Here is a 26713-nt window from a genome sequence, read left to right on the forward strand (position 1 = left end):
ATCTAACTGGAAATGCTTGATCCCCAAACATGAAAAGAATATATACTTATCAAGGTGACTTTGGGAAGGTCTCAGCTATAATGCAGCCTCTTATCTGCTGTCCCAACTCGTTCAGGGAGAAGAACCAATTTTGAAGTAGATACCATCAGAACAAGACTATCAGCTGCCCAAGATGTGAATTATACAACACTTATGCAGCTCAGTGGTAGAGCACTTGCCTAGAATGTCCAAGGCCCTAGGTTCAGTTCCCAGGGCCATATACAAAAATATTGGGTGAAACCTGGGACAGTGGTCCACAGTCAAACCTACCATCATGTCTGCAGCAGAACCCATATAACTGCACCACTAGTTTTGGGGAAAAAAAGGCTAGCAAGAGCCTCACCATTTCGTTTCAGGTTTCAGTCCTAATAATTCAGATCAGGTCAGGTAAGGTCAGGTTTTGCCACCAGTGAGTTACAAAAATAAATTTCAGAATTTGAGAACTGTAGATAAGAGATGATGAACCTATATATAAATATACATAGTAAAAATAGCTATATATAGGTAGAGTTGGGGATATAGTTCAGTTGGTAGAGTGCTTGACTCCCATACACAAGGTCCTGGGTTAATCCCCAGCACCACAAAAAAAAAAAAAAAAAAAAAAAAAAAAGCTATATACAGTAAATACATACTGAATTCAGTTGTAAGTAATGGAACACTATTATGATTAATGATAATTTTTCTAATTGTACAGTTTGCCTTTCTCAGGGGGAGAATGGGATTTTGCAAAATTAGATGATCAACTCTACAACACAAATTTAAAAGAAAATTTCTTTTTCCAACTTTTCCTCTACTATCGGCTGAAAGACCCACTAGCATTAGTGCATATTTTCAAATCCTGAAAGCCAAGTCTTTATTAAAAAGGATCCTGATCCTAGGACTAGAGAAACTAGTGAGAGCCAGAGGGAGTGGCCATGTCTTTAGGCAAGTAGTTACCTTGCAGCATAATGAGCTGCCTAATTGCACATCCAAGTTTACATGCATTTGCGCAATTATGAGTCATTTAAAGGTACTCTACTTGTGTTTTATCCTCTGTTCCTAAAAATCAGATTTGCAAAGGAGCAATTTAATGTCAACGCTTTTAAAGACTTATTTTTAGAAGGAGGAAAATATCTTGTGTTCTGGTTTGATTTTGATTTAGCTTTTGCAAAAATAGGCACTGAAGTGAAACAAGAAAAATGAGACTAAATTTTTTTTTAAAAGTAAATTGTTTATGCCACTGTCTCCTGGTCGGCAGATGGAGGAACCGGTCATCAAGAGGCTCTGTGAGCACAAACAGGCACAATGTGCCTGGGACGTAACAGCAAGGGGTGACTGACTAGATGTGTAAGCAAACACTTTAATACAATATTAAAACCAATATTTAGAACTACAAAGCTTTCTGTTAATAATGGCATCCTACCTCTCCCAAGCTTGTTAAAAGCACTGTAAATGATTATGAAAAGGAATTAAATAGGAGAAGAGTACAGTGGATTAGAGATCCCACTGGTGGGCAGGAGGGCTCAGGAGGACAGCAAGCTCCCTCAGGATATGGGGCCATCACTTCAAGGCCCCAGGTGTGGGCACATGGGTGGAATCCCAGGCTCAAACAAAGCAGGTGACAGGGGCTGACAAGCACTTTGTTCCCACCACCCCAGTGGAGACCAGGGGACAGTTCTCTGTACAGGGGGAACAAAAGCTGCCCACATGGTGGGGGAAGTGGTAACTACAGGTACAGGTGATCTGAGCAGTGGGGCCAACCTGTGGATAAGTGTCTGCCAGTCAGACTGTGCCCCTCGGTTCCCTTTCTCAGCTCCTGGAATGACAGAAACCAAGTGTATGTAGTGCTTCCACTCCACGCAGCTGAACCCCTAATGCCTTGACTTAGGAGAAAACAGAAGGTCCTGGAAGACACCCCAAGACACTGACAACTCAGAACAGTCAATAGCTGAGGGTCAGAATGAAAACTGCAAGTGGACAAGACCTCCAACAGGCAGTGTAGTGCCTCCTCGTCAAAAACAATTAAGAACAGACTGACAGGCTGGAAATGTGGCTCAAGCGGTAGCGCGTTCACCTGGAACGCGCAAGGCGCTGGGTTCAATCCTCAGCACTACATAAAAATAAAATAAAGATGTTGTGTCCACCGAAAACTAAAAACTAAATTAAAAAAAAAAAAAAGAACAGACTGCCAAGCCTATGCCTGTAATTCCAGCAACCCAGGAGGTCAAGGCAGGAGGACTGCAAATTTGAGAGCAGCCTCAATGACTCAGTGAGACCCTGTCTCAAAATAAAAAATAACAGGGGCTGAGATGTAGCTCAGTGGTAGAGCACTTGCAGGCACGTCTAAGGCCCCGAATTCAATCCCCCAGTGCTGAAAAGAGGAAAAACAAAACAAAATACAGTCCACCAATGGTCCCTGTGCACTTACTCAATCTAGAGAAACTGTGAGGCACTGTTTCCTTCACTGCACGTGAATAGTGAACAAAACAAGCAAGAACCCCTCAAAGGACTTCCATTCCAGAAAGGGGAACAGCAGACAGGGGAGGTCACAGGGTGGGTCAGAAGTAAGTACTGGGGAAAATGAAGTGAAGAAAGCTGGGGGAGCAGAGGGGAAGGAGAGGAGGGGCGGACAGGGAGACACACACCAAGGTGATGACTGGACACAGACCTCAGGGGGAGTGACCCAGAGACCTAGCAACTGCAAAGGACTTGAGGTCAGAACTGCTTGTCAAAAAAAGACCAGCCCAGCATGGCTTCCACTGGGAGCCAGGGAAAGTAGAGGTTGGATCACGTGGGGTCCCACAGGCCACTGCAGCCTTCACCTTTTAACTCTGGGGGAGACAGAAACCACCAGAGGGCTCTGGGCACAAGCAAAAGTAATGTGTTCTGACTTGTATTTACAGGGAGCACTCTGGCAAAGGCTGGGGACTTGCTTGTTTCAGGCATTCAATCATCAGCTGACAGTCAAGCAAACCAAGGGTAGGCTCCATACAGCAAAGTGGCTACATACAGCAAAGAAGACAGGGTTTACAGAATTAGTCCAGCAGGGATACTAAACAAACAAACAATGACAAACCCTGGGTAGGGAAAAGATGGAGTTCAACGATTTCCAAATTACCTGATTTAAAACATTTGGTTTTCAACAAAAAATTACAAGGCACACAAAAAATCAAGAAAGCATAGCCATGTACAGGAGTCGGGGAAGAGCCAACAGGCTATTTATAAGAGGCAGATTCCTTTAGTAAGTCAGAAAGACATTCAGCAACTGATGAATGGATGGACAAGATGTGTTGTAGCCACACAATGGAATATCACACAATGATCAAAAAAAAGGTAAGCAAAAACAGACCACATGTCACATGATTCCATTTAAATAAGACGTCAGGAAATGCAAATCCACAGAGACCTGAAGGAGATCAGGGGTTGATGGAAGTTGAAGGGGTAGAGTAGGTGAACAGGGAATAACAGGTAAGGGGCTGTGTGTATGTGTGTGTGTGTGTGTGTGTGTGTGTGTGTGTTTAATGAAATGACCCGGAATTAGACAGCGGTGCCCACGGTATACTAAACCCACTAGATTTATAGGTTTTCAGTTTAAAAGGGCAAACTTTGTAGTATAAATTATCTTTTTTTTTTAAGAGAGGTGGGGGAGAATTTTAATATTTTATTTTTTAGTTATCGGTGGATACAACATCTTTGTTTTGTATGTGGTGCTGAGGATCGAACCCGGGCCGCAAGCATGCTAGGTGAGCGCGCTACCGCTTGAGCCACATCCCTAGCCCATAAATTATATCTTAATAAGCTGTTGTTTTTAAAAATTTTAGTTAAGGATCACACTGTACTACTTTATCATATCTCTTTAGCTGCCTCTTATCTAGAAGGTCCCCTCAAGCTTCCTGCCTGTAGGGTCATCTACACTGGCTAGGAGTCAGGACAGCTGACCTGCCAGCTCCCCAGATTGTGAATTTTTCCTCATAATTGCTCCTCATAACCAGAGCCAGTTAAGAGTTTCTGGCAAGAATCTTGCAGAGGATGCTATGCCAAGAGAACACTTGAAACTGTTTCTTCAGTAAGTGGCTCTGCATGATTAATATTTGTGAAGTCATGTGTTTATCATTTTATTTTCATAAATCTTTATACTTTTGTATTTTTTTTCATTAGTTTTGAATTTCTGATATAAAATGAGGTTCCAGGAAGGAGAGTCTAACAAGGGTTGTCTGGGGATCTTCTCTCGAGAGCCAGTTAGGCTTAAGTTCCTAAGCTACCCTGCGCTATACAGAGGAGAGGCCAGAAAGATGCAGGAAATACCTGCTCACACGTAAATAAACTGCAAAGACAGGGAGGCAAGGGGTGGGCACACCTCATTTCTTTTCAACAGAAGATGATAAGAAATGACCTTTCAGCATACTTATCTGAAAAGACTGAATCTTGTTTCCTTATTTCACCAAATGAAAAGAGGTTAAAAGCAATCTACTCCTTTTCCTTTAACTTTTTAACATTTACTTGAAGAGATAGAATTTGTAAAGGAAGCTTTGGGGAAACCAAAGTAACAATTTATTGAAAACTAAACTCATATATCCACTGGTGGTTTAGGAACTTTGACCTTCACCACATTCAGAACAGGCAAGCTTAGAGAAAACCAGACACTCCTGCTAAATTTAGGAAAGGGAGAAACAAAATTAACCTTGGATGAACTATTACAGTTTATATGAGCAAAACTTTTATTCAAAATCATGAAATTTCTTAAAAAAATCTCTTAAAGTTCTATCTTAAGTATTCCAAATTAGATTTATTTAACCTAAGTTATTCTAATTCAAGGTAGAAATGTATAAACAAGCCAGGCACAGTGGCACATGCCTATAATCCTAGCAACTGGGAAGGCTTGAGGCAGGAGGATAAGGCCTGCCTCAAACGTGTCTCCAAAAAAAATTAAAAAAGAAAGAAAGAAAAATTTAAAAAAGGATATGCATGTGTATATATGACTATAGTCTCATATACATACATATATATTCATACTATAGTCATATATATGCAGATGCATTTTCAGTATTGCATATACATATTCATATGTATATATAGTCAAATATATGACTGGGAATGTAGCTGCGTGTCAAAGCACCACTGGGTTCAATCCTCAGTACTGAAATGCATAAACAATACATTAAATAACACTGAAAAATCCTCAGCTTCCATTTTCCTCCAACGCTGAAAAACAAAACAAAGACTAACACAGTCCCAATCTCCTTCACAGTCCACTATTAGCTGAATAAGAAAAACAGATGTTTCTTTTAAGCCCTCTCATCCATTCTTTCCTGAAGAGCCTGACCTTACACCTCAGTATAAACAACCATTTGATGTTTATCTCATATAAGAGTTGAAATTCCAGAGCAGCTTCCTAGGGTCTGCATTAACAATGACTCTAAGCAATGTTAAAGTCCTCTGCCTCTAGCCTTTTCCTCTTCCAATTTCCTAATTACACTAAAATGCTAACCTCGCACACACACATTGGGTACTAAAGGCACTAAGCCAATTTTATCACAGGAGAATGCACTTATCTCTTTGATCACACACCTGGTAATGAGCACTCTCCAAGATCTTGTTTAGTTACTTTACTCCTGCCAAGAGTCACAGATGGCTTAATGCATTACCCTTGGGTAGCACATCAGCAGTTCCGGTTTAAGCCGATTTCCTTGCAGGCAAAGTGTTGATTAATAAATTTTCAGTGTATTCTTATTGCCTTCTAAATCTTAATTCTGAAGGTTATGTAAAAAATAAGGCTATCGTAATATTTAAAAATACCCAGGAACGGAAACTAGGCAGAAACAACGGAAGCCTAAAACTTTAAAAAGGTTCTATGAACACTTGAAGGCTCCACACCTTCACAGCGCTATTCTAAGAAGGTCAAAAAACATGTTGCCATCAGTTAGCAGTAATTTGTTATCTCCAAGGGTCAGGTACGGAACTAGGAAATCCTGAAGAACACACTTCAAATTCAAACAAAGTAAGATTTCCCACATGTCCCCTACATAAAGGCAAAGGAGAGCCTGAAAATAACTCAATTTGGTCTTAATCAAATAAAATCTGCAATAAGGAAGAAAGACCCCCTGACTTGATAAGGGGTACAGTGATAGGTCTGGAAAGAGAAATTCAATCTCAGAGCTAAACTCAAGCAGCACATCACAGACCTGGAAGGGGCTCCAATAATGAACAGCACTCTTTAGGACAGGTTTACAAAAAAAAAAAAAAAAAAAAAAAATCATGACTTTTCAACACCAAGAAACTTTTTTTTTTCCCCAAGGTCATAGCAAGTAGCTTAAAGACTGAACGTGACTCTGGAATAGTTTAGAGCTGCATTGTCCAACACTCCTACACTGTAGTCAGTAGCCACATGGGGCTATTCATATTAAAACTAATTAAAATTAAAATGAAATAAAATTTGAAACCAGCCCCATAGGCACACTGACCATACTTTGAACTCAACAGCCACCGGTGATTAAGCAGCTACCATACAGGACAGGGTAGGTGAAGAATCTGCTCAGAAACACTGGTGATCTGCTTTGGTTCAGAGAATTGAAAAATGCAGGTGTTTAGTATCCTTACTAGGAAACCATGCAAATAAATTATGATACATCTATACAACAAAACACTATGCAACTATTAAAAAGAATCAGCTCTGGGGCTGGGGTTGTGGCTCAGTGGCAGAGCACTTGCCTAGCATGTGTGAGGTGCTCGGTTTGATCCTCAGCACCACATAAAAATAAATAAATACAGGTTAAAAAAAATCAGCTTGATGACCAGAATGATATTTTTAAAATGATTAAAAAAAGTCTTTCAGAAGAATAGCATGACAATAGCTGGATTTTGTTATGCATGCGAGAGGGTGTGTTGTATGAGATTTCCCTCTGCAAAGAATGTATACCAAGGACTTCTTAATGGCACTGGGAAGAGCAATGATGAGGGACTCCTCCTTTCTAGAACATGTAGTTTTGCAATTTTTTTTATTAGAGCATTTTTTGCCTAAAACAAAACTAATAACACCTAAAAGGATTCAGGCATGGGTACCACGGGTACAGACATAGAGGGCAAGTTGACAAACTGCTACACTGCCAATCTGAAACACCCTTTCAAATACTTCTGGTAAAGAAGCAGAGACCCATGCCATGACTTGGGACTAAGGCCATCAGTGAACATCAGGATCAGTACTTATGTTATTAATGAGATGAGACCTTCAGAGTTCAGATAATAAAGATGATTTTTTTTCCTCCAGAGAAGTCAAGAACCTAACTCACAACCTTTCATCTTTCCATGTAGATAAATCAGAAAAATGAGGACAATTCCCTCCCAGAAAGCAGTTTAACTCTCTCAAAAGGACAGAGAACTTGACAATTTAACATTTCCAAAACCAAGTGTAGCATCTGCTCTACCTCATCTCTGTGAATGATGCCACTGTAGCCATTAAATTCCCCTCCTCCTCACTCACCATCTCAGTGAATCAACAAACACTACCAAGGTCCTTCCTCAATACCTCTTTTCTCTCTCACTGCTTGTCCTAATCAATTCTGATGTGTTCTCCTACCACCTACTTCCAAAGTTAGCCACAGGTGAATAATCTAATGAATACATATGATTTCACACCCCCATAATAAAACCTTCCAAAGGTATGCTGCTTTACCTAAAATCAAAAGTAAAAATTTCAACATGGCACAAAAGGCAGAGATTTGAGCCCTGATACTTCTCCAGTACTATCTCTTGCCCTCACCACCCCCTGAAAGACCCAAGTTTCTTGTAAACAGACTGAACTGATTAAGGTTGATCTGTCTTATTTTAATTTCCGGTGTAGAGAATGGTCTCTTCAATTCTACCACAGTTTTTCCCACCTTTATTGTCCAATTCTAAAATGTGCTTTAAAATTCTATCCAAACCTTACTACTTCCTCTAGCCCTCCTACTTAAGGGAAGGTGACTTTCTTGTGTGCTCTTGTAAGAGCCTTTATATTCAAGTCTCACACCACCTGCGCTGTCTGCTCCTTTACTAGATCATAAGTGCCTAGGCAGCAAGGTGCACATTAAAATGTCGTTGATACCCCAGGCCTTAGTGCAGGCAAATGAAAGACGCCCACCAAGTTGCCCATGTAATGAATGACCCAGTCCCTCCAAAGACCAAAGTTGTTAACTAATTAACATAGGCTATCACCAAGCCCACAAAGAAAACACAGACAGCATTTTTTAAAATGATCAATTTAAAAATAAATGATGCCTACAGATTGAAACAACACTGAAATACCACTCTACACCTACCAGAATGGCCAAAATGCAAAACACTGAGGACATCAACTATCAGCAAGGATACGGACCAACAGGAACTCTCATTTGCTGCCAGAAGAAATACAAAATAGTACAGACATTTTGGAAGCCAGTTTGGCAGTTTCTCACAAGAAACATAATACTACCATATGATCTAGCAAGCAGGCTCCTTGACTATTTACCCAAAAGAGGAGAAAGCTTATGTGGACACAAAAACTTGCACCTGAGTGTTTAGAGCAGCTCTATGTCTACTGCCTAAACTAGAAGCTAGCAAGCGGGCCTTCAATAGGTGAGTGGTAAACAAACTGGTGCATCCATACAACAGATTAAGTAATAAGAAAGAAACAAGCCTTTAAGTTACAAAAAGGCAAGGAAGAGGCTTTTGCATGATACTAAGTAAAAGAAGCCCATCTGAGAAGACCACATACTATGATTTCAACTTATGACATTCTGGAAAAGGCACAATCAGGGAGATAGCAAAAGGTCAGGGACACCGGGTGTATGTGTGGGCTGACCAGGTAGGGCAATGATGCTGAATAATACTGTAATGGTGGATATGTGTCTACACACTGTCAAAATCACAACACGCACAGGCTGTGGACTTGGAGCAAGTATACCAGACGTAGCATTCTACTGTAGAATGTTGATGGTGGGTGGGTGTAGAGATCCATCTGTGGGCTCTATGTGGCCTATCGACATCGCAGCTAGTGAGGGGATAGGTCTGGCACTAGGCATGTCCCGTGGTACCCCCACAAGGTTAGACCACCTGATGCAGGTGAACTTCCCCCTCAGCTCTGCCAAAGGTCCCACACAGCACTGGGGATGGGGTGACCTGCTATAGCCGCATAGCCCCTCTAAGATGAGTATGACCTAAGATGCCAATCAACCTGCTGACTGCAAGACTTCCCAAAGCAAGATTCCATCCTGAAACCTTATCCCTGCCTTTGATGTACCCTCTTAAATAAACCAGGGGAGCCATTTCCTGTTGGCCTATCAGAGGATCCACCTTTTTGAAATTATATTTCCAACTTTGTCTTTTGTTCTTCACTAATTATTCTAGACCTTAATTTCTTAGGTGGCTTACACCTCCTTGGCAGGAATAAGAACCCCCTAATGAGGTATTGGCCGCCTCCCCGTGGGGGGGGGGGGTGCATAAAAACTCTACGATCTACTCAACTGTGCTGTGAACAAAGGTTTTGCAGTTGACTAAATGAAGGGATGTCGTCATCATGTGCAGATATACAAGAAGCATGGGTAGGTAGATCTAATCCTCCTTTCAGTATGCTGCACTACAAACATTCATATATAATTTTTGCCCACCCAAGAATACTGTCCTCTTTCTCAAGAAGGTAAATACATAAATAAGCCTAGCTGAAGATATGTACCCACATAAGGATCAAGCATTTATTCCCATTTTATCAATTTCAACAACTTCCTTCTAGAAGCGCTAGTAAGGTCAAGCCCACTTCCAATACCAAAACAAGCATGAAGGAGAGCTGAACAGAGAGGCAATGGGATGGGCAGATGAAGGGTTCCACATACTTCCTGTCACTTTTATGTATATTTGACACTTTTTCATAAAAAGTTTATAAAAATAAAGTGTTAACAGTATTTTCATTTCCTCAAACCAGCACGGACTTAATGAGCGCTTGCAGCAGTCCAGGCACCTGGGGCACAAAGCTGCTGCTGCGACAGGGGCTGCGCCCAGCAGTGGTCGCCCAGCAGTGGTCGCCCAGCAGTGGTCGCCCAGCAGTGGTCTCGGCAGGCAAACTTTCTTAGAATCTGAGAACACTGAATCAAAGTAAAGGCACTGCAAGTCCTCAGACTTTATTATTTTCTATACAAGCTGGATATTTTCAAAGAACAGGGCGCAAATGTCTTGCCTATCTGTATAATCTGCCTTGCTGCCCCCACTTCCCCCCGTTTTTTTGTGGTACTGGAAATTGAACCCATGGGTGCTCTACCACTGATCTATATCCCCAGCCTTTTGAGACAGTCTAAGTTGACAAGGCTGGCTACAAATGCGATCCTCCTGCCTCAGCCTCCCAAGTAGCTGGAATTACAGATGTGTGCCACCATGCCCAGTTACCTGCTTTCTATTGTTAAGGGAATAAAACAAAAAATAGGTAATGGGCATATTAATCAAAGAGAGTGCCACATGATTCTCATATGCAAAAACCAATCACTACGTGAGCACAATATTCTATCCCTGCCACCTGACTGGCCACACCAACAGGACAATGGAATCTGGAGTTTACTTCCCAATCTATCTTATCTAAAACAAGAAGAGCTAAGGGAGCACAAAGGGAGAGGAAAAGTCAGAGGCTAGAAGCCAGGCCTCTGCCACTAATAGATTCAAACCAGTGAATGAACAGGAGGTCGTCACTTATTTTCAAGATAATGGACAGCTAGACATTCACCTGTTTAATAAAGCAAAAAAAATTTATCATTTGATATATTAAACTAACATAATACAATATGCCATATGTACATCAAATATTTCCATATGGAAATTACATGAATTTTTGCCCACTCAGAACTGAAATAAACTTTAGAATATGTGACAGGATGCTCAGAAGATTATTTCCTGATTTTCACACATTAGTGCTCTCTGTATATTTACCATTCTTGTGCCCCAATAATTGTGATGGGAAATGGAGAGGATTTCCTTTGTTGGAAAAAATGCCATAGATACTGTTACTGGCTGAGAGTGTTTAGATTACATAGGAAGCCCCATTTCCCCTCTGTAAAGTCACAAACAACTTGTCTGCACTGCAATAGCATGTGCACAGCCACCTGGCCTCTGTGCCTTACTTCCCATTCCACAGTCATGAATATGTAAGTGAAAAACCCCAGACAGAGCAGCACTGCCTTACATAGCAATTTCATACATAAAATTCCATTATGACAGGTTTATTGTGAACTTGGGTTAGTATGGAAAAACACTAAAAAGCGATACATTTCCCTTTCTGTTAATCAGGAAAAGCGAGTGAAAATGTTTCGAGTTTGGAATCTAACCTGCTGGGTTTGCTGGTAAGTACCCCACATTTTTTCTCCATAAAATTAGATCTTTTACCTTCCATAAGGTGTCTTATCCTTCCAGATCTTTCCTACAGGTTTGATTTTACATCAAACATCCCTTTCTTGGATCATAAAATGAAGCATATGTCCCCTTGCATTACTATGAATCAAGACATCTAAAAAATATGCATCTCTGAACTCAGTTTAAAGTGAATCATGTTTTTCACTCAGACTGACTTTTCTTCCGTAAGTAGCTCTGAGAGGCGAGTGTTTCCCTGGCCCTGGACCAATAGCTCTTCCTAGAGACTCAGTAATAGAAAACCTCTTCGCCCAATGCCCCAGCGTTCACTCCAACTCACTACAGCGCCTTTCTTTCAGGATTTTATTTTTTCCCTACATCCTGTGATAACACAACTCTTGGCTGAGCTTTCTTCAACTCACAACAACCAGGACAGCCTGGGTAGCATTTTGTCCTTTTCCACCCCATTAATGGGAGGGACTGTTGCCAAATCCTACTTAATATTATACCCTGGGCTTAAGACCAAAGCCTGTGGGAGGCCACCTGCCCAGGAGCTAAGCATCCCCTCTCAGCCTTGTGTAAAGTGAGTGTCTGTCTGGCATCGCATGCGACTTGCTGTTCGAAGTAAGTGGCCTTCACCTTCACTCCGCAAAGAAGTCTGCTTCAGTTCTGGACTTGGGCATTACCCCTGCTTTGAAACCTTATCCCCTGCCTTATTTGTGAAGAATATTCTATCGAAACTCCTTTGTGTGTCTCCCCACCTCCCGCCATAAAAATAAAGAGATTCCGGGGGCATACTCTCTTGTCTTCTAGCATGGAAGCTGACCTTAAGGTCACAGAGCTGTCCTATCCTCTGTGTCCTATGCTTTCTCACTGTTTTCTTAGCTTAATGTTGCAGCCAGCTCTTCTGATCCCAGCTCATCTCATCAGTGCAGGTTGCTGGCAAGAAAAACCCCTACATCTCTCTCTTTTTTGTAATTAACATGTTGCTCCTAAGGCCCATTTCACCCATTGCTAACTTATGTTGTGAATCTTTCCCCTTCTCCTATTCTACCCATTGTATCTAATGTTTCTCAAGTTCAATTTCATTGGTTTAACCTCTTATAGAAATCGGGTTCTAAATCAAGCAGAAGGACTAAATGGAATACAATTAAAATAAACTTGAGAATCCCTTTGGAATAGTTTCCTCTGGCGTTGGAGTGACACCAGATACAATGAATAACTTTCATCCTGTGACCATGTCACACCAAAAAAAAAATATCCCACGTTGCAAGTTACCAAGAGCACACTCAAGGTGGCATCACCATGCGCTGAGAAATAACAGCCTTTTTAAACAGTATTCCTCACCTCAGCACAGAACACTAGAAAGAACAAGAGAACTGCTTTCTCGGTGCGCTCCCCATAGGATGCATAACTAGCACCACTGGAGACACAGCAGGCACAGGAAACTGATAGCACATGGCGGTTGCTCTCCCCTCTCAAGACATAATATGCCCATGGAAAGGCACAGGTGGCCTGATCATTCAAACCCGCTCCTGCTCTCCCTCTCTCCCTGTCCAAGAAACTAGGGTTCAGAGAGGATTAAGAACTCATTTAAAGTTACAAAATTTCTAAGTGGCAAAGGTGGTTTTCAAACTCTGGTCCAACTAATTCTAATTCCAGTATCTAAGTTCTTCGCTGTGATGCAGGGTAAGGAAATGCCTCCTAGATCCAGTTCTGCACCAACGTGTCATCTGACCCTGAACAAACAACTTGAATCCTGGCTTAGGGGACCTCAAAGATCCTTTCCAATTCTAATGTTCTACACTTCAAAAGCTTCCCTTTCCTATGTGTCTAATTTACGCTCTGTCTTGGATATTCTTTGTATACTGGTCAATTCCTCAGGGATAGTTTTCTTTGCATCTGGTACAACTTCAAGAGAATATGTTGTTAATAAACTATAAAACAGTAACTTCTAACAAAATTACTTCTGTCACCATGTCTAACATCTATCTGCTTAAATGAGCATTTTTAGGTAGAAATTTTTAGGATTTTACATGGACACCTATATACTCAGAGCCATTTCAACATACACCAGCAGGCCAATAAGACCACTCACCTGGGCACTCTGCACAGTATCTTATGAGCAAACATGCACGAGCCACGGTTGGCTTTGAGAGGGCAGGGATCGATAGAACCCATCATGGTTAGTGGTCACATTTGAACTCAAATCCTTTTTTTTTTTAATGTATTGGGGAAGCCAGGGGTACTTTACCTCTGAGCCATATACCCAGTCCTTTTTATTTGCTAAGACAGGGTCTCACTAAGTTTCTGAGGCTAACCTTGAGTTTGTGATCCTCCTGCCTCAGCCTCCTGAGTTGCTGGGATTACAGGCACGAGCCACAGCCTTCACCCAAATTTTAAGGAGGAACACACACACAGCACTTCTAGCACTCCCTTGGAAAGCACAGGAAGAAAAGTGACAGGTATTGTTTCCAATCTTTTAAACAGGTAAGTCTATTGTGCCCTGCAAGTAAAGGCAACTTTTCACAAATTCCAGAAAAGCTACAACAAAAGCCCTTGCTTCCATATTCTCCTTTCATATTTTTCTAGGAAAGAGTCTGGTTAATCTGTGCTGCTAAGAGGCACAGAGGCCTGGTCAACTGTGGACATAAACTAGAGCAATAGGCATATGAGATATGTCAGTGAGGAAAGAGAGACTGGCTGGCTGTTCCAACTGATCAACTGTCTTGGAAAAGCAAAACTGCACTGTTGGCCACTACTCACTCTGCTGTTCTCCAAAATTTCCAAATAGTGTCATTTACCATTTTCCTTAGGTGTGTATCATCATTAGAAGACTGAGTCCTTGGTCTTAAACTTCAAAGAGTGGAAAAAATATATACATATACAATACCTATATACAATATCTATGTAAGAAGTAAAATGATAAAATATCTACCTAAAAAAAGACTGATATTAAGTACTTGACCCTGGACTGCCCTAAGCATTTTCCTTGGCCACTGAACCCCAGCATCCTTTTTCTTAGCACCTAGCTGTATGTCTGCTGGCCCCTCCCATACCGCGAGCTCACAAGGGCAAGGGATAGACTAACTCACCAGCACATTCCCAGGGCACAGTGCTCAGTGCATCCTTGCTGAAACGCTGGCCTCCCATATTTACTTTATAATATAGGAAAATCCAAAATAAAAATAGGAAAAAGAGCAGAGAAGTTATCCACCTAGGATTTTCAGATACTTAATTTCAAGATATTGTCAAACCTAATATTAAACTAAACCAACATTTAATTTGGATGGCTGGCAAAGTGACATCTGCTTTAAGAGTTAAAGAGTGAGGCTGTGTTCTTAGCCTTCAGGAAATGTACATCACAGCATGCCAGAAAACGAATATTTTAAATATTGGACTTGAAAAAGATGTCATCTATAAAGAGGATCCCACAGATATGACCAAAAACTATCCACAAAGAGACAATCTGACATAGTGACTGAGTTTACAACTAAACAAATTCATTTCACTACATACAGGGCAGTTAAAATCGTTTGTACCCAAACTTGCTTTTGGCACAAAAGTACTCAGAGAAAAAATACTGATCAAAAAACAAACAAACAAATTCCAACACCTAGTTTTGTTTCTTTGTTAAGCAACAACAAAAAATGTTCGAGACTGCAATTATCCATATATTTACCACAACATTTCTCAGTCACCTGTCTACAAATGGCTTCCAGATGCTCTTAAGCTATTGCTCCCTGCCACCTTCAACACTGTGCAGCATGTGCTGTGCACTGCCTTTGGCTTTGCATGTCTCCAGAAGGGTTGTGTGTGTGTGTGGGGGGGTGTTTTGAAGTTCTGGGGATTCGGCCCAGGGCCTCATGCATGCAAGGGGAGCACTCTATCACTGAGCCGCACCCCAGCTCTGTGTAGTTAAAAATTAAGGTAAGCAAGTGTTTCCCAAGACTTCATCTTTTTCCACACTCAGTCTCCTCTATTTTCAAGAGAGAGTTTGGGGTGTTTTATGAATTATGCTGGAGGAATTCAAGGACCATTTCATACTAGAAACAAAAGTACTAGTGTAGGTTAGATATCATCCTTCCTGTTTCTAATTCTGCCCCATCTGCAGGGTCTTTGGTTCCAAAAGTACTTTCCAAGTTTTAAATTAAATAGTAAATGCTAAAATAATCAATCATTATGTTTTGTTGATTCATTATAAATAAAACATTTTAGCAGATATAATATACAAGTTTTTCCTAAGAAAAAGTTTTAAAATAAATACCTAACAACCAGTATAAAACCTGGGTGCAGAGACACTGCATATGATCTTTATAGCAGCTTAAATTTATATGTTTAGAACAAAACCAGAAACTTACATGCTTTGCTAACTCAATCCTTTTTGTTCTTCTAAATCAAAGAGCTTTCAAAACAATTAATAATACATTTTCCTGAAAAAAAGAAGATGGCGGCGAAGGGACTGCATCACCCCAGGGCGCCGCGTCACTAAGTGGGAGAAAGACGATGCAAAACGGCTGAAAGCTATCTTTGGGAAGTTCCAGTGAAATTGAGGTGCTCCAGAATCTAGTGGACAGATTTCCATCGTGCGAAGTTTGGCTCTGAGAGCTCCATTTCCCCGCACGGAGGGTCGCATAGCCTGACAGGCGATCGCCCCGCGGCTGCAGTCTGTGGCGCGCACCGGGGAGCGGCAGGGTGCCGGAGCAGGGGAACAGCGATACGGATCCAGGGAGGCTCCCGCCAGTGGTACATCGGAGCCCTTAGTGCTGAGTTCCGGCTTTGAAACAGAGGAGAGAAGCGGCCCAGTTTGGTTCCAGACACCGGTCGGACCACAGTGGAGGACAGCAGCCGCCATTTCGGAGAGATGATGTAATCATCCCCGTGTTCTACTGATCTCAGCCCATTCAACTACGAACAGGTGATATCAGGCTGGTATTTGCCTGCGTCTAGCAGACAGATTTCTTGCTCAGGCTCGGGGCGGGGGTTCTTGTGGAGAATACTCCTAGAGGCTCGTGCCTGGCAAGGCGTGCGCCAGGCACTGAGCAGCTGGATTCGGGTTCCCGGGGCTAACCTGGCCCAGGTCTGAGGAAACTGCGGAGACTGCCGGCGGAGGCCAGCTCCAAGTGGAGCTGTGCGCTAAGCTTGGGGCGACTGGGTTCTAACTCCTGGAACAGTTTTGGCCTGGGGCTGGGGAACCCGTGGGGGTCGCTCCCTGGAGCCAGCTCCCAGCGGAGAGTGTATCAGATCGGAGAGGCGGGGTTCCGGCTACCTAAGCTGCTTTGGCCCAAGGCTAGGGAACCGGCGGTGACTGCTTCTCAATCAGGGTCCGGCAGGGTGTTGTAGGGGCAGAGTGGAGCTTCCTCCTGTGCCCAGAGCAGGCCAAGTGACCCGCCGGCGTGGTACCATGACACCCCAAACGCAGCTGGGGCTGAAGAGAGCAGCCGCCCACGCCTAGAATAGGAACAGCGATTCCACGGCGCAGTAGCCAAGTAACCTCATTTGGAGTAGGGGCTGTGCGGAGCTGCCATCCGAGCAAGCAGGGCGGGCAGACCTGCCGCCAACTGGCAAGACAGGCCAGGTAGCTTGCCAGCGTGGTGGACACGTAACACCGAGGCAGTCGCGTCACACTGGTTGGAGTGGGGGTGGAGCAGGGTCGCCGCCCGGGTCCGGAGGGGGCTCAGCGACCCGTTGGAGAGGTAGTCAGGTACCCCCATTGGGAGTGGGGGCGGTGCAGAACTGCGACCCACCGGCCTAGAGGTCTGCCAGCAGGGTAGACTCGTCACACCAATTGGAGTGGGGGCCCAGCTGAGCCGCCACCCACATCCAGATCAGGACCAACGATCCCAGGGTGTGGTAGTTACGTTACCACAATTGGAGTGGGGGCAGAGCAAAGCCACCACCCGTGCCCGCTGCGGGGGCAGACCTGCGACCGATCAGCGGGGTAGACAGACCACCAAAATTAGAGGAGGAGCACAGCCAATACCCGGCCTGCAAGGGAGACTTCCCAACTATAAAAGAGCAACATAAATAAATAGGGGGTAAATTTCAAAAACACAACAGTGGCACCAAGCAGAAAGAAACGCCAGCAGTATGAAAAGACAAGGAAAGAAAGGACCACAAGCAATGCAGGTCAACTCAACTTTAGAAGAGGTAATAGCTGCAACAGATGGAATGTCAGATAAAGACATCAGGATTTATATGCTTCAGATGATCTGGAGTCTCAAGGAAGACATGAGACAGCAAAATCAGACAATGAAAGATCACATTGACAAACAAATCCAGGAAGTAAAAGATCAATTTCACAGGGAGATAGAGGTAATAAAAAACAAACAAATAGAAATTCTAGAACTGCAGGGAACTATAAACCAACTTAAAAACTCAACTGAGAATACTACCAGCAGAGTAGATCACTTAGAAGAGAGAACATCAGACAATGAAGACAAAGTATTTCAACTGGAAAAGAACATAGACCGCTCAGCAAGTCTGCTAAGAAACCATGAGCAGAACATCCAAGAATTATGGGATAATATCAAAAGACCAAATTTAAGAGTCATTGGGATACAGGAAGGCACAGAGCTCCAAACCAAAGGATTAAGCAATCTATTCAGTAAAATAATACAAGAAAACTTCCCAGACTTGAAGAATGAGACAGAATCCCAAATCCTAGAAGCCTACAGGACGCCGAATGTGCAAAATCATAAGAGATCCACACCTAGACACATTATAATGAAAATGTCCAACATACAGAATAAGGAGAGAATTTTAAAAGCTGCAAGAGAAAGAAAGCAGATTACATTTAGGGGTAAACCAATCAGGATAACAGCTGATCTCTCAACACAGACTCTGAAAGCTAGAAGATCCTGGAATAACATATTTCAAACACTGAAAGAAAATGGGTTCCAACCAAGAATCGTGTATCCGGCGAAATTAAGCTTCAGATTAGAAGATGAAATTAAAACCTTCCACGATAAACAAAAGTTAAAAGAATTCGCAGCTAGAAAACCATCTCTTCAAAAAATCCTTGGCAAAACATTACAGGAAGAGGAAATGGAAAATAACATTGAAAACCAACAATGGGAGATAGGACAGTAAAGGGGGGAAAGTAGTCAAAGAGGATAACAAATCAGGGTTAGTAACATCAATAAACAAATATGGATAGAAGAACAAACCATATCTCAATAATAACCCTAAATGTTAATGGCTTAAACTCACCAATTAAGAGACACAGGCTAGTAGAATGGATCACAAAACAAGACCCAACAATATGCTGTCTACAGGAGACGCATCTGATAGGAAACGATATTCATAGACTGAAGGTGAAAGGCTGGGAAAAATCATACCACTCATATGGACTGCGGAAACAAGCAGGAGTGTCCATACTCATATCTAATAAAATAGATTTCAAGCCAAAGTTAATCAAAAGGGACAAAGAAGGACACTTCATACTGCTCAAGGGAACCATACACCAACAAGACATAACAATCATAAATATATATGCCCCAAATAATGGTGCAGCTGTGTTCATCAAGCAAACTCTTCTCAAGTTCAAGAGTCTAATAGACCACCATACAATAATCATGGGAGACTTCAACACACCTCTCTCACCACTGGACAGATCTTCCAAACAAAAGTTAAATAAGGAAACTATAGATCTCAATAACACAATTAACAATCTAGACTTAATTGACATATATAGACTATACCACCCAACATCAAGTAGTTACACTTTTTTCTCAGCAGCACATGGAACCTTCTCAAAAATAGACCATATATTATGTCACAGGGCAAATCTTAGACAATATAAAGGGGTAGAGATAATACCATGCATCTTATCTGATCATAATGGAATGAAACTGAAAATCAATGATAAAAGAAGGAAGGAAAAATCAAGCATCACTTGGAGAATGAACAATAGGTTGCTGAGTGATCAATGGGTTTTAGAAGACATTAAGGAGGAAATTAAAAACTTCCTGGAGTTAAATGAAAACACAGACACAACATATCGGAATCTATGGGACACATTGAAAGCAGTTCTAAGAGGAAAACTCATTGCTTGGAGTTCATTCCTCAAAAAAAGAAAAAACCAACAAATAAATGATCTCATACTTCATCTCAAAATCCTAGAAAAAGAAGAGCAAAACAACAGCAAAAGAAGTAGAAGGCAAGAAATAATTAAAATCAGAGCTGAAATTAATGAAATTGAAACAAAAGAAACAATTGAAAAAATTGACAAAACTAAAAGCTGGTTCTTTGAAAAAATAAATAAAATTGACAGACCCTTAGCCATGCTAACGAAGAGAAGAAGAGAGAGAACCCAAATTACTAGCATACGGGATGAAAAAGGCAATATCACAACAGACACTTCAGAAATACAGAAGATAATCAGAAATTATTTTGAATCCTTATACTCCAATAAAATAGAAGATAGTGAAGGCATAGATAAATTCCTTAAGTCTTATGATCTGCCCAGATTGAGTCAGGAGGATATAGACAACCTAAACAGACCAATAACAATAGAGGAAATAGAAGAAACCATCAAAAGACTACCAACTAAGAAAAGCCCAGGACCGGATGGGTATACAGCAGAGTTTACAAAACCTTTAAAGAGGAACTAACACCGATACTTTTCAAGCTATTTCAGGAAATAGAAAAAGAGGGAGAACTTCCAAATTCATTCTACGAGGCCAACATCACCCTGATTCCGAAACCAGACAAAGACACTTCAAAGAAAGAAAACTACAGACCAATTTCTCTAATGAACCTTGACGCAAAAATCCTCAATAAAATTCTGGCGAATCGGATTCAAATACATATCAAAAAAAATTATACACCATGATCAAGTAGGATTCATCCCTGGGATGCAAGGCTGGTTCAATATACGGAAATCAATAAATGTCATTCACCACATCAATAGACTTAAAAATAAAAACCATATGATCATCTCGATAGATGCAGAAAAAGCATTCGACAAAGTACAGCATCCCTTTATGTTCAAAACTCTAGAAAAATTAGGGATAACAGGATCATACCTCAACATTGTAAAAGCAATCTATGATAAGCCACAGGCCAGCATCATTCTGAATGGAGAAAAATTGAAGGCATTCCCTCTAAGATCTGGAACAAGACAGGGATGCCCTCTCTCACCACTTCTGTTCAACATAGTCCTCGAAACACTGGCCAGAGCAATTAGACAGACGAAAGAAATTAAAGGCATAAAAATAGGAAAAGAAGAACTTAAATTATCACTATTTGCAGATGATATGATTCTATACCTAGCAGACCCAAAAGGGTCTACAAAGAAGCTATTAGAGCTAATAAATGAATTCAGCAAAGTGGCCGGATATAAGATCAACACGCATAAATCAAAGGCATTCCTGTATATCAGCGACAAATCCTCTGAAACGGAAATGAGGAAAACTACTGCGTTCACAATATCCCACCAAAAAATAAAATACTTGGGAATCAACCTAACAAAAGAGGTGAAAGATTTATACAATGAAAATTACAGAACACTAAAGAAAGATATAGAAGAAGACCTTAGAAGATGGAAAAATATACCCTGCTCATGGATAGGCAGAACCAACATCATCAAAATGGTGATATTACCAAAAGTTCTCTATAAGTTCAATGCAATGCCAATCAAAATCCCAACAGCATTTCTTGTAGAAATAGATAAAAGAATCATGAAATTCATATGGAATAATAAAAGACCCAGAATAGCAAAAACAATGCTAAGCAGGAAGTGTGAATCAGGTGGTATAGCGATACCAGACTTCAAACTATACTACAGAGCAATAGTTACAAAAACAGCATGGTACTGGTACCAAAACAGGCGGGTGGACCAATGGTACAGAATAGAGGACACAGTAACCAATCCACAAAACTACAACTATCTTATTTTTGATAAAGGGGCTAAAAGCATGCAATGGAGGAAGGATAGCATCTTCAACAAATGGTGCTGGGAAAACTGGAAATCCATTTGCATCAAAAAGAAGCTGAATCCCTATCTCTCGCCATGCACAAAAGTTAACTCAAAATGGATCAAGGAGCTTGATATTAAATCAGAGACACGGCATCTGATAGAAAAAAAAGTTGGTTATGATCTACATACTGTGGGATCGGGCCCCAAATTCCTCAATAGGACACCCATAGCGCAAGAGTTAACAACTAGAATCAACAAATGGGACTTACTCAAACTAAAAAGTTTCTTCTCAGCAAAAGAAACAATAAGAGAGATAAACAGGGAGCCTACATCCTGGGAACAAATCTTTACTCCACACACTTCAGATAGAGCCCTAATAACCAGAATATACAAAGAACTCAAAAAATTAGACAATAAGATTACAAATAACCCAATCAATAAATGGGCCAAGGACCTGAACAGACACTTCTCAGAGGAGGACATGCAATCAATCAATAAGTACATGAAAAAATGCTCACCATCGCTAGCAGTCAGAGAAATGCAAATCAAAACTACCCTAAGATACCATCTCACTCCAGTAAGACTGGCAGCCATTAGGAAGTCAAACAACAATAAGTGCTGGAGAGGATGCGGGGAAAAGGGCACTCTTATTCATTGCTGGTGGGACTGCAAATTGGTGCAGCCAATTTGGAAAGCAGTATGGAGATTTCTCGGAAAGCTGGGAATGGAACCACCATTCGACCCAGCCATTCCCCTTCTCGGTCTATTCCCTAAAGCCCTAACAAGAGCATGCTACAGGGACACTGCTACATCGATGTTCATAGCAGCTCAATTCACGATAGCAAGACTGTGGAACCAGCCTAGATGCCCTTCAATAGATGAATGGATAAAAAAAATGTGGCATTTATACACAATGGAGTATTACTCTGCATTAAAAAATGACAAAATCATAGAATTTGGAGGGAAATGGATGGCATTAGAGCAGATTATGCTAAGTGAAGCTAGTCAATCTTTAAAAAACAAATACCAAATGACTCCTTTGATATAAGGGGAGTAAACAAGGACAGGGTAGGGATGAAGAGCTTGAGAAGAAGATTTACATTAAACAGGGATGAGAGGTGGGAGGTAAAGGGAGTGAGAAGAGAAATTGCATGGAAATGGAAGGCGATCCTCAGGGTCATACAAAATGTCATATAAGAGGAAAGGAGGGGTAAGACAAGATAATACAAATGGAAGAAATGATTTACAGTAGAAGGGGTAGAGAGAGAAGAGGGGAGGGGAGGGGAGGGGAGGGGGGATAGTAGAGAATAGGACAGACAGCAGAATACATCAGACACTAGAAAGGCAATTTGTCAATCAATGGAAGGGTAACTGATGTGATTCAGCAATCTGTATACGGGGTATAATTGGGAGTTCATAACCCACTTGAATCAAATTGTGAAATATGATGTATTAAGAACTATGTAATGTTTTGAACGACCAACAATAAAAAAAAATAATAATAATAATACATTTTCCTTCTACACATCCACATTACCAAGCAAGCAGACACCCAATGACCAAGTGCCCAGCAGCTGCAGAAGCTAACTGTGCATCAGAGGCTTGGAACTTGCAAACATTTCTACAGCAACAGTATCAACCTCAGGGCTGGGTTTGGGGGTGGGTGCCACAGGGGACTGGATTCCCTGGAGTCTACATAGCTGCCAAAGGTGTCCCTTATGATACACTAAGCTGAGATTAAATTAAATTTTAGAGGAAAACAAAATATCCTGGCATTAGTCTCTGGAGCTGAAAATGAGTTAGACTCTGAAGCAAGCAAGCAAACAGTACCTCAGAGTCCCACCTCTGAAGGAAAAAAGGAGGTCACTCAGAAAATGGGACAAGTGCTAAAAAAACCCCATTTGGTTGCCCAGGACTAGTTAGCTACTTAGCTACTGAAGTGGCAGCAGGTAGTATAAATCAGGAACTGCCTTAATCTACAAAGACTTCAGGTATTCAAGAAACATGGTATCAGAAAGGCAAAACTGAACAGGCTGAAAGTACATTGAGCTGTCTTCATTTTTACATGGCCCAAAAGTGGGGTGGAGAGTATTTCATGCCTGATTTATAAGATATTAATACAAATCGGTCCAGACTGCCTACACTTGGCACAATGTCTTAAACACACACTTCTCTGGTTCCATAGGCCTCAGATGAAACTTCAAGCCAAATATCAGCTCTGTAAGTCTGATAAAATCTTATGAAAAATGGCAGCCTTTCAGACCCCTGGGCTCTCTGCACTTTGATGGAGTATTACAAAGAGCAGGTTCCAAGCAAAGACAAGTGCTGCTATAAAACATGCAGGGGCAGCAGGACAGAGGCCTGGTCAGGAGGGAGCATGGCAGTGCAAGCTGCACACAGCACTCGACTTTGCAGGAACTGAGCCACACGCACAGGCAGCAGGCGAGGGCGCTGGACTTTTGTCACAGCTTCCTGTTATGAAACTGAAACTAAAGAGTCCTATGTTACATTGATCTAGAGAGCAGTTTCTCACCACCTGGCTATTACCAGCTCCTCTCACTCCTGCTGCTTCAAGTTTCCATCATTTGGAACAGCAACAAGAACCCAAAGAAACAGACCCAGGAAATCAGAAGTCTCCTACAGTTCTAACATAACATATACGTCACAAGCCAAGCAATGAAATATAATGGAGGTAACTAAAGATGCTTTTGGTAATTTTAATACCTTGGTACTATATTTCTAAGGTTAACTTAAGGAACCCAGATACAAATTTGTATAGTAAATACAATTTCACATGTGTAACATTATAAATATAAATTGAAAGACAATACATTCAAATATTAACAGTAGTATAACATCCAAGTATTACTAGTAGTGATAGCAGTATCAGGATGATTTTTGTACTTTTTAAATTAATTTAATTAATTAATATTTTTATGACAGAATGCATTACAATTCTTATTACACATATAGAGCACAATTTTTCATATCTCTGGTTGTATACAAAGTATATTCACATGTCTTCATACATGTACTTTGGATAATAATGTCCCTCACATTCCACCATCATTTCTAACTCCACGCCCCTTTCCTTCCCCGCCCTCCCCCCCCTGCCCTATCTAGAGTTCATCTATTCTTCCCATGGTCCCTTCACTATGAATCAGCCTCCTTATATCAGAGAAAACATTTCGCACTTGGTTTTTTGGGATTGGCTAACTTCACTTAGCATTATCTTCTCTAACTCCATCCATTTACCTGCAAATGTCATGATTTTATTCTCTTTTATTGCTGAGTAATATATTCCATTGTGTATATATGCCACATTTTTTTTTTATCCATTCATCTACTGAAGGGCATCTAGGTTGGTTCCATTTTAGCTATTGTGAATTGTGCTGATATTAAACATTGATGTGGCTGTGTCCCTGCAGTGTGCTGTTTTTAAGTCCTTTGGGTAAAGACCAAGGAGAAGGACAGCTGGGTCAAATGGTGGTTCCACTCCCAATTTTCCAAGAAATCTCCATACTGCTTTCCATATACTTTTAAAGCACTGAGAATAGAAAAATGCATAGACTGCTTGCAAATCAAAAAAGCTGTGTCTATTTCTACAAAAGGTCATTTTATAAAATGCAAAAATATAAAAAAAATAATTTCTAATATTCTTCCACCTTTCGTGGCCTGGGGATGACCTCAGCATCCACACATTTGCCCAAGCAGAAACCGGGGTGTCGTCCTTGATCCTTTCCTCTTTCTTTGCCTCACACCAAATGATCATCAAGTCTATCCTACAGCCTCAAGAGCCCTTCCGTTTCCACCCCACTGCCCCAGCTTCATGTGTCTTCATGGAGGGTTTACTGCCAGTCTCCAAAGCCCATCTCCAAAGCCCATCTCCACCCCACACAGGTGGATCTGGCCTGCTCAGCCCCTTCTGAGGAGGAAAAAGCCTTGCCTTCACCTTCCTGCTAGTCCATTTTTGACATGGGGAAGAGACCTAAGATGAAGCCGAAGATGAGAACATGGTAAGCTCTCTTTGGAGGAGGATGAAGACAGCTGTCTTCCCTGACTTACCTCAAGCTGGTGTGTTCTGCCTCTTCCCACAGCTCCCCAAAGGGGCAGAAATGGGGAGAAAATGAGGTAACCCTGGGCTGAGGGGAGGCATTTCTTGTGATCTACACAAGTCTTAACCACTGAACACCTCTGAGATACACCACTGGACACTTCAAGGATTACGAACCCTCTGAAATGAGTGCCTGCCAGGTTGGACTTCTTAGCGCTAAAAAGGGAGGCCTGGCGCAGCCAGGCAGGCACTCTTGTCCTCCTGTAGACCACCCCAGCCCACTCCTGTCCAACCCATTCTCCTCGTGGCAGCCAAAGTAACCTTTCTAAAACACACATCTGATCCTATCACTCTCTGCGAGGACGCTGCCAGCACTCCGGACCCTTGTTCCTATACCTGGCCATGAGACTCTTCCTCACCTGGCTCTTCTCCCTGAGCACTGAACTCACCACTCCCTCTCCTGCCAAGATCCCCGCCCTTTCCACATCCCACTCAACCCACCCCTCCATCCGGCCCACATAACCAACCTTGAGTCTCTCCACACCTCTCCTGGGCACTCACACTGCCAGCACACAGTACTGTGCCTGACACGCAGCTGATGCAACCAACATACACTTGTTCAACAACCAACACAAGGAAAGGTAGGTCAACTGATGGGAATACGGGAGCCGCTGAGCCCAGGAGAAAGGAACACAGGTAAACCCAAAGGCTCCAATATGAGTGGCCTTCATTTCATTACCAATCAAAAGAAGTATCACAAAGTGCTTTCAACATTGGTTTCCTGAGACCACAGCAACTCAAGTGTCAGGCGGAATACTTCACATAGTTGAGCTACTTCAAAAGAACCATCATAAATAGAAAGTAATTTCATCAATGGAGGTGAAAGAGGTCATGGAGAGCTCACCTCCCTCAAGTTCTGATCTGCAAATCCCCCATTTTCCTTCCCCCCAAATCTCAGTAATTTAATAACCCAACTTTATACTCTGTATCCTTTTGCTTTGGAAATGACATTCCTCTATGTTTCTTTTCACTATAAACTAAGAGGTAAAGTGGGGAAGGTTCTGGCATAAAAGAAGAATGCTTTAAGGAGGAAAGAATCAGGGCAGATTATCAAGGGCCATGTCGACCTCGGATGGGTCTCGCTTCTTTTAGACACAAACTGCGCTGGTATGACAGGACAAGTTCAGGCTTCCAGATTTAGGTCTTTTGATCAACAGCTGAAAGTTTAAGATTCTGAAATGCTTGAAACCAAGAATAACTCTAAAGGATAAATACTTAGAATGTCTACTTTAACACGATATAAAACAGTTTCCTGTAAGAATGTCTGGACTTGACCCGTTTCAGGAGGCAAGCTCAACCCACGAGTGAATCTGCTGTGC

General features: G+C 41.7%; 1 protein-coding gene across 1 annotated transcript in view; it reads right to left on the bottom strand.

Annotated features, from left to right (window-relative positions):
* The window catches only part of Nol10 (nucleolar protein 10), an 89321-nt gene that overhangs the window by 32241 nt on the left and 30367 nt on the right, over positions 1-26713 (bottom strand). The window lies entirely within an intron of this gene.

Source organism: Urocitellus parryii, chromosome 12, assembly GCF_045843805.1.
Source record: "Urocitellus parryii isolate mUroPar1 chromosome 12, mUroPar1.hap1, whole genome shotgun sequence".
Taxonomy (NCBI): domain Eukaryota; kingdom Metazoa; phylum Chordata; class Mammalia; order Rodentia; family Sciuridae; genus Urocitellus; species Urocitellus parryii.